Here is a 10,292-nt window from a genome sequence, read left to right as displayed (position 1 = left end):
GCCCGACCCCGCCCTTCGCGCCTTGCCATCTTGGGAGAGAGAGGGATGGACCGCCATTGCCGCTGAATCATCGCCACACCGTTATCCCCAGCCTCGGCTTCCCTTTCTCTCCTTTTCCTCCCTCGGCCAGTGTCTGGGGGCAGAGGAGCAAAGAACTTGTGGGAGGGGATTGAGGAGCAGCCTGGCCCTGGAGCTCCCGGCCTGCGTTCCCCATGTGCCACTTTTGAGTCTCGCTTTCCCATAGACGATGCTTGCACTGACATTTGTTGTGGAGCACCTCCTCCTCTCCCCAGGGACCTCCCAGCGTGACTCATTGGGGATCTCTGGAAGGAGTGGCTTTGGGGCCTTGGGAGTCTGAGGGAGCAGGGAGACCTGACCGAGGTCACAGCGGACAGTTAGGCAGAGCAAGGGACAGGAGCCAGCCGTCCCCACCCAGAGTGCAGAGGCAGCCCCAGCCCCTTTGCGTCATGTTTTTTTGAGCCTGAGTACAGAGCATGTTGACCTAAAAAAATTGTATATATGTGGGTGTTGGATCCTTTGAGTCTCATATTTCTTTGTCTAGAAACTGTGTGTATGGCAAGAGCCCAGATTCTGTACTTCAGAGAGCATTGTTGTCCCTCAAATTTGTTTTCTGAAAGAGATGATAGGCCCACCTTGCCAAGACCCCATGCCCACTGGTACTAACACTTTTCCAGGACGATGGGCCCAACATTATCCTGCTTCTGTCATCGGATGGTGAGCATCAGCTGAGGGCCATGGTCCCAGGGTCACATCCCAGCCCCAGATGGGACCCTGATTAGAGCCTGCACATTCACTGCTTGAATTTGGCCTTGGGAGCTGAACCTACGCGTCTTCCTTTCTCTTCTTCCCCAGAGAGAACTCAGAGGAGTTGAGCTCCATGAATACATGACAACCTCGTGGACACAGCTGAGGATGATGCTGGGACTCAGAAGACAGCCGTCATATGGTGGGATAAATGTGTGCCCGTTTGCGTTTGTTTGGAACAAAAAAAGGAGATGCCTGGCTCTGTGCAGTAAGTGTTCGTCTGCATACTTTTATTCCTTCAAATATCGGAACTGGATAGATGTTTATCGACCCCAGCCAGCTGCTATGCATGCCTTCTCCATTCTTTTCCTGCATGCCTCACCCTTCATCCTCTAGCAGAGAGGACTAGATCAATTTTCCAGTGCTGCTGGAGAGGTGCAGAGAGGCTACAACTCGTTGTTCAGCCCCCTCACAGCCGCCTCACATTCGGGCGAAGTTGATTTTTCCTGAAATGGAGCCCAAGGCCCATGTCCCTCAGTCCAGAGTGTTAATAGGATGAATGGAAGCGCCCTGCTTGCCCTCACTGCCCCCAGCAGAGAGGTGAGGCTCTCAGTTGGTTGGCTGGGGGAGGCTGGTCTTTGCCAGCATCTAGCATGGTTCTCTGCCAAGTTCTAGCTCCAAATCTCTAGGCTGGTTGGAACCTCGACTATATATAGCATTGTGCTAAGCAGTTCTTATCGGCCGTGTCTGCCCTCCCCCGTGGGAGAGGAGCATTTCTGTCAGAGAACCAGAACCTAGAGAGTGAGACAACTCTGAGGGATCTTTCATTCCGGGAAGGGAGGGGGGAGGGGTGTGTGTGTGTGTGTGTGTGTGTGTGTGTTTTAGGGCTCCCAAGCTTTCTGTCCCTTATTTCGATGATGACAGAATCAAAGGTCATATGGATGAGGGTACTAATATGGGGTGAGGGCTAGGACGGGCTGACGGTTCTCGATGGATTTCGGGTTTGGAGGAGGAGAGGCTGCGCTCATGATGTGGCTGCAGGCACAGTGCGACCCACTGCAAACACCCGCCCTGGCACGTCTTCTTGGCTTCCTGTTCTCCTTGCTTTGCCCAAGGATGTCTTCTGACCTCTCTCTTCCTCCTTTTGGACCTCTCGTCTTCCCTGCCTTCCTCCACCCCTTCCTCCTCCGCCCTTTGATTTTCTTTAGGATGTATGAGGGCAAACTCAGCGGTCAGCATTCGGGAGCTGGGTCTGCTGTCAGCCCTCACCCCTGTTTGGGGGTTTCTGGCAATCAGGCTCTCCCAGGCAGAGGTGTCAGGCCTCCTCAGGAGGGGCTGGGTGGGATAGGCAGACTGGGCTGGAAATCTGCCTCCTCCCCCTTATAGGTGCCGTTGAGTCACCAATTTGTGTGGTTCTGTGACCGCAGCGCTGACTGATGTGACAGGACCCTGGTCTTGTCATTGACTCATCACGAGGGTGCTTAATGGAAACCAGCAGCATAGAAAATGGGATGTAACCCCCTCGCTTCCTTCCAGGTAAGTCAGGTGTGGGCTTCCCCCTTCTCATCTCCCCCAAAGCCCTTCTTTTCCCAAGGAGACCATTTTCTTCATTCCGTGAGAATCCTCAAGCTTCTTCAGTCAGAATCTCTCCCAAATCGCCCTCTTCTTTCTGGTTTCTTCCTCCTGGCTTTTCTGTGAATGGGGTTAGTAACCAGCAGATGCTTGGGGGCAGGGCAGCCCGCGGAAGTGACCAGGCTGCTAGGATGTGTGGGATTTAGCTGGGAGGGTCGTGGGGTGTGGCAGTGGGGCCTCCCATGTCACTGACTAGGAACTTTCCTTAGTCCCCAACACCTAGCCTGAGATTCTGGGTTTAACCTCTCAAGGTCCCAGGAGACTGCCTGGGACTTAAGCATTTGTTTCCCTGTGTCACCTCAGTAGATGTCCTCTCTTACTCTAAACACCATTGGCCTTGCTGGGTCTGGAGTTTAGACTATGGGCTGGGTAGTAGTTTTGGGGGCTGTTTCCCTTTTTGGGGGCTTTTGCTTTTCTTTCTTTTCTTTTTCTTTTTTTTTTTTTTTTGAGTAAAAGTCACTTTTTTCCTCTAGGCTGTCATTGCCTTCACCTTAAAAAAATTTCCTGGCCAAGTAAGCCGTCACAAAGCATCTGTAGGCAGTTGACGTAGAAATGTTTTTCTCTGCCTCACTTGATAATAGCAATGGTAATTAAAAATGATGACTCTGTGCAGAACTGGGGAGGTCTGTCGCACTATAGAGACAATTCAGAAAGCAAATTGTAGGTGCTTGCCATGTCACTGGGAAGTCTCTCCCCCATCAAGTAGATTCCTGCGATGTTCTAGGCCAGTAGGGCTGGTTGCAGTTAGCTGAGAGATTTGTCTGGGGTCTAGAGAGACAAGGAAAGGCGCCAGGTAATTTTATGGCGCTCTTGGCTGATGCCAGAAGGCCCCTGTGGGATCTCACCGCTCATGCCTCTTCCCCATCCCGACCCCACTGCAGCCCAGGGAAGACTGGCGAATTCTCCCGCACGGCGTTTTCACCTTCTCTCCTTCCCACCTGAGATGCGTCTGTAAGTTGCCTGTGAGCAGCCTGAGACCCTCATCGACTGAGGAGTCCAGGGCTGGTTTGGAGGAGTCCAGTGTCTCTTTCTTCAAGGAATTTGACAAGTCTCAGCCCCTCCAGCAGTAATGTAGCAAGGGAGCGCTAGGGGTGTTGGATCTGGAACACCAATCAAGTGGAGAGATCAGCTTCGGTGCAGCTGGGGAGACGGAGAGGAACAGGCCAAGTCCCTCAAGATGTGCCGGTTAAGTCTGACCAGTGCCGGCTGTAGGACTAGAGCCAGACGGAGCTGCTGGCCGTGCTCTCACATGTGCTGTGCGTCCCCGGGCCTGGCTCTGGGTGACCACAGCTCCCATTCACAGCCCTGCCTTTGGTTGGAGTAACCAGGGCAGGAAGCAAGGTTTTGCTCCTTGTGACGCAGTTGTCCCTGGTACTTCTGGTTGTGTCCAGGATTGGGGTTGGTGCTTCCCTATTGAGTTTCTTATTTGTGTCCCTCACCTAGTACTTTTCTCCCTGCTCACCAGCCTGGCTTCTGCCTACACGACATGGGGCATTATGTGTTGCAGGTCAGGCTAGCAAAACGGTTGGCATCCCCTGAGAAGAGGGGCCAGGCATATCTGGCACTTCTTTCTTGACCTTTGGATCCTTGGGATCTGGGAGCCAGGAGACAGCGTGGGGCCTTTCCATCTGGAGTCCAGCAGAAGTTAACAGAGCTGATGGCGTGAGAGCTCTTGTGGTGTGGCTTGGCCATTGGGCGTGGGGGCGGGGCCCTGCCAGGGGACCTGATTGGTCCGCACCTTCTGGATTCCATTGAATTCTGGTCTGGTCAGGGCTGTGAATTGTTTAATGCATGTCTTGGCTCTGTCCCCTGGCACGAGTGCCCCCAAGGCTGCAGCTTTAGAGAGGATCTGTACCTTGTGCTGGTCACTTTTATGGGCACGTTGCCTCCTTCTGAGATACGTAAGAGAGACTGCCCTTTTCCACCAGCCGGCTGTCTGTGGGAGGCCGTCATTTTGCTTTGCTTTTCCGGGACTTGGAGTGTCTGTGAGGAAAGCAGAGACTGGGTTTGGTTTCTTGTTGTCTCCATCCACGGGAGCTGCTCGTGGGCTGGAGAAGCCAGGGAGTACCTGCAGAAGCCCCAAGGCCTGTGCAGAGCCTGGGCAGGGCAGGGGCGAGGGGATGAGGATGGAGAAAGCCACGTGGAGACGGCTGTGCATCGTCTGACCACAGGATTAAGGCCAGGCGGGGGTGGGAGGATGTGTCCAGTGTTCAACCAGGGCTGTCTGCCGTGGCCGAGAATAGAATGTGTGTGTGTGGAGCCCAGATCAGGGTCTGTAATGACGCCTGAAGGCGTGAGATGGATTCAGCATGCAGTCCCGGGAAAGGGAAACCGGCCTTTGTTAAAGGTCCCCTTTGCTCATCTGTTTTCTCCTTTGAACAACCATATGAAGTAGGTGTTACTTCCTTTTGATGGTTAAAAAAGTGATCATTGAGTGACTTAACCAAGGTCACACACTTGGTAAGTAGGGTTGCTGAGATTTCAATGCAGACACTTCCAAAGCCTGTACTTTTTCTTCACCTTCTTGAGCTGAAGTCAGACATTTTGAGGAGCTAAGACCCTCAGAGGATAGGCAGCTGGGAGAACGGATGTGAACCAGCGTGAGAGGTCAGATACCCAGGGGCACTTTGCAGTCACTGGGGACAGCTATGCCACATCCCTTTTGAGGGAGGCAGGGCAGAGGAAGAGTCTCTTGGGTATCCATGGACAGGCAGGGCTGAACAGGCAGACACGTTTCCTTCCACGAACCTGGATTCTGCCTGCGCCGTGTGCCGGAGGCTGGACTGCGGTACATGCGGCGAGGCCAGACTCCACCAGACCAAGTTTCTGCTCTCGTGGGGTTTCTGTTCCAGTGTGGGAGAGGTCACTAATAATAACAACTAGAGCTCAACGATACACAATATAAAGGAGACTCTGGAAAGGGAGGATGCCAATACAGTGGGCACCCAGATGTTGGTCAGGGAGGGAAGTTAAGAGCCTAGAGGACCTCAGCCACCTGGGGAAACCATTGTGGTCAGACCTCCAGAGTTAGAATCGATGTGGATGCTGATCTGCTCTTTTCGTAACACCTAGAAGAGTCACCGAGGTCCCGGAGCTCGAAGGAACTTGCAGTGAATCGGGGAACGTGGTGGCAGTAGACATCAGGCCTTTGGTCTCCAGCAGGCTGGGGGTTTTTCCATTAGCCACGGCTGCTCTTGACTTGCACCTCCTGCCCTCGTCAGGCGCCCGCTGGCGTCTCTACCTCAGCCTGGTCCCCGTGCTCCTTGCTTGTCCACACAGCGCAGGGAAACGCTTGGGTTAAGGCTGTGCCGAGTCACTGGTAAAATATGTGCCTGGGGGAGGCAGAACTCTGTGCCCAGCCTCTCCTTCCAGAACACGTGGTTCCGAGATTGTCGCGATAGGGAAGGAACAGGCAGAGGGGAAGGGACAAGAAGTCACCTTGTGTCAGGTGCTTGGACGAGCTTTGTGTCTTGCGAGGTTGAGGTAGGTTGGTAGCTGGAGATAGGGGACGGCTGTTTTCAGCGTGTGTGCAGCTCGGCTCCCGGCTCAGGACTTGTTTACTCGGTAGGAATGGAACAGTGGCGAGGCCCACGTGGGTCAGGCCCCGGGAGGGACTCTTGCCTCCTTGCCCCATGGCCACGCCTGTCCCTCCTCCCCCGGGCAGCGGAGACTGCCATCTGCTGCCGGGGCTCTGAGGTTGCACAGAGTGCAGTGTGGGGCCTGGTGGCCTGGTTGTGGGGCTCAGGGAAAGCGGGCTGGTGTTGCTTGGTGCAGAAGACTCAGCAGGTCATGGTTCCCTCCGTAAAGACTCACTCGCCTTATCTCTTTGGGACTCAGCTTCATTACCTAGAAAATGAGGGGGTTGAATGAGAATCTTTTTGGAGGTTCCTGCCAACTCTGACATGGGGTACTCCCTGGATGTTCATGGAGATATTTCTTAGCCAGCAACTGGGGACGAGAAAAGGAGACCTGAGTTACAGGAGAGGGACAGGGACCTTGGACCAAGCACCAGCAGTCCTGTTCTCTGAGGTGACGCTGTTGCCATCCATTAGGACAGGCAAGTGGATACAATTTTGGAAGGACCCCCTCCCTCCCCACAGAAGGAAGTGGGAAGGGGCTGGAGATTGTGTGTAGGTGGCTGATGAGCATTCTCCAGGTCACAGAGGATGGCCACTCCAGCTCCCACCAAGACACTTGTGTGGAGACAAGCCAGCGGTGTGGGGGCTGCTGGGTGGGGGGCTGGCTGTGCTGTCGTGTCCTAGGAAAGTTACACCATCCTTTCTGGCCCTAAATCCTGGAGAGAAAATGGGACTGCAGGTCCTGTGTGTCCTGTGCCTTTCCTGAGACATCTGTTCCTTTGCTGTCAGGAAGTTTTCCTTTATATTTAGCCTTCTTTTCTCATGTGGTTGTTTAAGCCCTTCTATTTAAGAAAGAGAGAGAGAGAGAGAGAGAGAGAGAGAGAGAGAGAGAGAGAGAGAGAGAGAAGCAAAAAACAAAAACAAAAATACCTCAGAGGCACCAGTTCCACTTTAGCTTTTTAGTCTTGAGTCACTCTTTAAAAAATAGCAAAAATAAAACACAAGTAGGAAACCCCAGGGTCTCAGCACCCCCTTCCCTCGCAGGCTGTTGTTCAGGACTATCCTGGGGCCGACAGAGGCCGGGGCCCTGACCTAGCGTCTCCATGACAGCCTCCTTCCCCAACGCCCACTACTTCTCCAGGGCTTCGTGGGTAGAGTCCCCTGGTGCTGACGGCACATACTGTGCAATCCACGAACCGAAACGCAGAGCCTTAAAAGTAGCTGCATTTCTCCAAGACACTGTCTGCTTACTAGACACTCACCTGGGCGGCATCACCGTGAGCACCCCCCGTCACCCCCAGAATGATGTAGTGAACCGGGATTTGGGCTGGGACTCAGGCAGGAGAGGAATTGATCAGCGACTATCCGCTCACACGCACCATGTGACGTTTCACAGTTCTCTGCACATTTTTCCAGCTCATTTGGTCCTCACACAGCCCTATGAGGGTAGGTGGTGTTATCCCTGTAGTTGCTGAAACTGAGCCAGAGGGGGTCCTGCCAAGATCTAATTGCTCGTACCTGCCTAACATGGGTCACACCCCCACCTGGTCCCCTGACTCCAGTTGTCATTTCCTTGGGTTCTAGTTGTGTTCTTACGCTGACCAGTGGGGCGGGAGCATTTGGCTTGATCTCTGTAGGTCGTAGGGCCCTTCTCAGAATATCTAGGTTCTCCTGTTCTCTGCTTCTCTCAACAACTTGGATGTCTTGTGAAAACTGGCTGGTAACTTCTCAGCTGGGAAGCCAGCCATTTAACACATGTTTCATGTGAGGTTTCTACGCGCTTCACGCCATTCTGACACATCTGTATGGCGCTTCATGCATGTGCATTGAGTCCTGTTGCATCTGCTAAGGAGCTCTCCTAGAAAGAGGCCTCATCGTGGGACCTGTGAGGTTTTTCCAACAGCTTTATGAGATACGCCCAGATTTGTCCAGCACGGGCGCTGTGATGCTACCTGTCTGCTGGCTAACGTACAGCACCTGCTGGAAGAATTGGCTAATGTACAATGTGAAGTAAGATGCTGGAAATGCTGGCTTCAGCCCTGTTTGCTTCCTGATTGACATGATGAGGCAGACCTTACCCGCAGAGAGAATCCTTGGGCATCAGTGTTCCCTGAATACTGAGCATGACCCCCCACTCTTTATAGGGGTGCCGAAGCAGAACAGGGAACGGCATGTCTTCTTGGCCGTGTGGCTCTCCGAGTGATCGGCATTCGAATAGACCCAGGAGTTATATGAAGGGAAAAGCAGCGTTCACCTTTGTTTGCAGCCCCCTCGGCCTGGCTGGCTTAGGCCTTATCTGGGAGTGTTCCTCGAGGAAGGACTGAGATGAGACGGGGCAGCAGCATGTGTCTGTGCGTGCCTATCCCTCGGTGGCCCCCGAATGCAGCCTCAGCTTGCAGAGAGCCCTGCGATGGGGGACCCGCAGGCGAGTTGTTCTGGTGGATGAAGCCTTCAGTAACATCGCATTGAAGGTTTGTCCTCTTGGACCCAGTCCTTCGCCCAGAGCGGGGGAAGGCTGGCTGGACCTGCAGCAGGGAGAGTGATGTAGGCGAGACTCCAGGGAGAACTGTGGTGTCCCCTTTGCTGAGGGCTCCCAAAGAATGATGAAACCCCTCTCTTTACCTGAGGGGGGACTCGTTGTCCTTCCAGTCCCCAGTCTGTGGGACTCTGAGCCGGCCCCGGAACAGCATGAGGTTTGGGTGCCAGGACCTGCAGCGTGCTGTGTGGCTGCACTCTCCATCTTTCGTTCCTGCCGTTGAGGCCAGCCTAAACTGGGGGACAGGGGGGCACAGGAGCATTGGGCCTGGAGCTCTAGCCTTGTTTCCCCCGCAGAGGGAACTTGTGGAACTGACCCTATAGGACTGGTATTATTTGCAGATAAAAAAAGGTCAAAGGCAAGTTGCCCCTCATCTCTCTCAGGAAAGAGCCCTGCGCTGCTCTAAGCCTGTCTTTGCACCATTGCCGCTACCTACCCTGCCAATTCCACCCAGCCCTAGGGACCTTGGTAGGCACTGGAGATGTGAAGGCGGGGTACAGGAGGCGGGGTACAGGAGGCAGGGCCTGACATGGTTTGCTGGGAGGAAGGTAGGAGGTGGAAGAGGATTATCTCAGGTCAGATCCACAGCTCTGGGACCACCAGCATTGCCTGCAATGCTAAAGGCACAGTGTGTTTTCTAATGGGCATGCTATTTAGCGGTAACCCAAAGTCTGAAATAAACCAGTGAATGACTGAGTGAAGGTCGTATTAAATCTGGAGAACCATATATCCTTTTGTGTTATTACTCCTGCACAGTTAGCATTGAAAGGCCTGACAGGTCAGGGACCTTTAGATGGGCCCTCTGGTCTGTAAGATCATGGGTTTTTTATATTGACTTTTTGTCTTCTTTCTTCAGTGTGTTCTCTCTCACTCATTCCTTACATATACATGAATATTTGTCCATGCATTTGTGTTTTTATTTCCTTGGGGTACAGTACTTTCCATGCCTCTGACATCCTTGAATGTATTACGTCTGTTTCACATGTGAACAAACTACAAGCTCACTGCAGAGATGAACCATCTATGAAACGGGACATATAGATTGCCCCTCCCCCCCTAGTTCTGGCGCAGGTCTTCCAGGCCCCTGAGGAGATGAGAATCAAGGGTATTCTTGCCAGGACCCGCTCAGCCCATGTCATGCTTCCCGTCTGGGGTGGGATTGCTCGGGCATAAACCCCCCAGACACTTCAGCTGTTTCTTCTTTTCAGCTTGAACCCCGAGTAATAGCCTTGAAAGTCTGAGACCACATGTCACCCTACTAGGTGAGGAAAGGGACAGAGGATGAGAACACAGGTTCCTGGCCACTGGCCTCTCCAAGACAGGTCAACTCTGTATTCAGAAAGGAACTCATTGAATTTTTTGGCCCTAATGGAAGTTATTTGTATTTTCTCTCCCTCTCTCTTTCCCTCCTCTCTGTCCCTCAACCCGCCGTGCCCCTCCCCAAGCCTCCAAAAGAATTTAATCTGCTGGACAACAAACAATACTGTTATAAAACTTGGAAAACAAGAGGGCGAGGCCTCCCTGACAAGGAGAAGGGCATGCTGGGTAACAGCGAGGGAGCCTGCCAGGCCCGCGATGGAGCCAGCTGACAGCCCAGTTTGGCTGGGTACCTGGGCGCCTGCCCCTGCCCGGCCCACCAGCTGCGCTATGCCCAGTCCAGAGGGTAAGGAACTGAAATGAAAGTGGGGGCAGAGAAGCTCTTGAAAAAGGGAAGTTGTGTGAGCTCCCCCGTTCTCTGATCTGATGGGAATGCACTAGACTGTGAAACTTCCTCCTCCCCC

The 10,292-nt window shown here is 53.4% G+C and overlaps 1 long non-coding RNA gene across 16 annotated transcripts in view; it reads left to right on the top strand.

The window, feature by feature from the left end:
• LOC109395295 (uncharacterized) overlaps positions 1-10,292 on the top strand; it is a 47,465-nt gene that overhangs the window by 31,110 nt on the left and 6,063 nt on the right. For 15 of the 16 annotated variants that reach the window (XR_002126630.1, XR_002126634.1, XR_002126632.1 and 12 more), the window contains 3 exons: positions 874-1,033; positions 2,152-2,301; positions 9,957-10,174. This is a non-coding gene — a long non-coding RNA (uncharacterized LOC109395295). Of the gene's footprint in view, positions 1-873; positions 1,034-2,151; positions 2,302-8,241; positions 8,447-9,956; positions 10,175-10,292 lie in introns of all 16 variants that reach the window. The other variant, XR_002126628.1, reaches the window with a different exon arrangement.

Source organism: Hipposideros armiger, unplaced genomic scaffold, assembly GCF_001890085.2.
Source record: "Hipposideros armiger isolate ML-2016 unplaced genomic scaffold, ASM189008v1 scaffold_464, whole genome shotgun sequence".
Taxonomy (NCBI): Eukaryota; Metazoa; Chordata; class Mammalia; order Chiroptera; family Hipposideridae; genus Hipposideros; species Hipposideros armiger.
The sequence above is the reverse complement of the archived record's forward strand: the minus strand, read 5'-3'. Positions and strand labels throughout refer to the sequence as shown.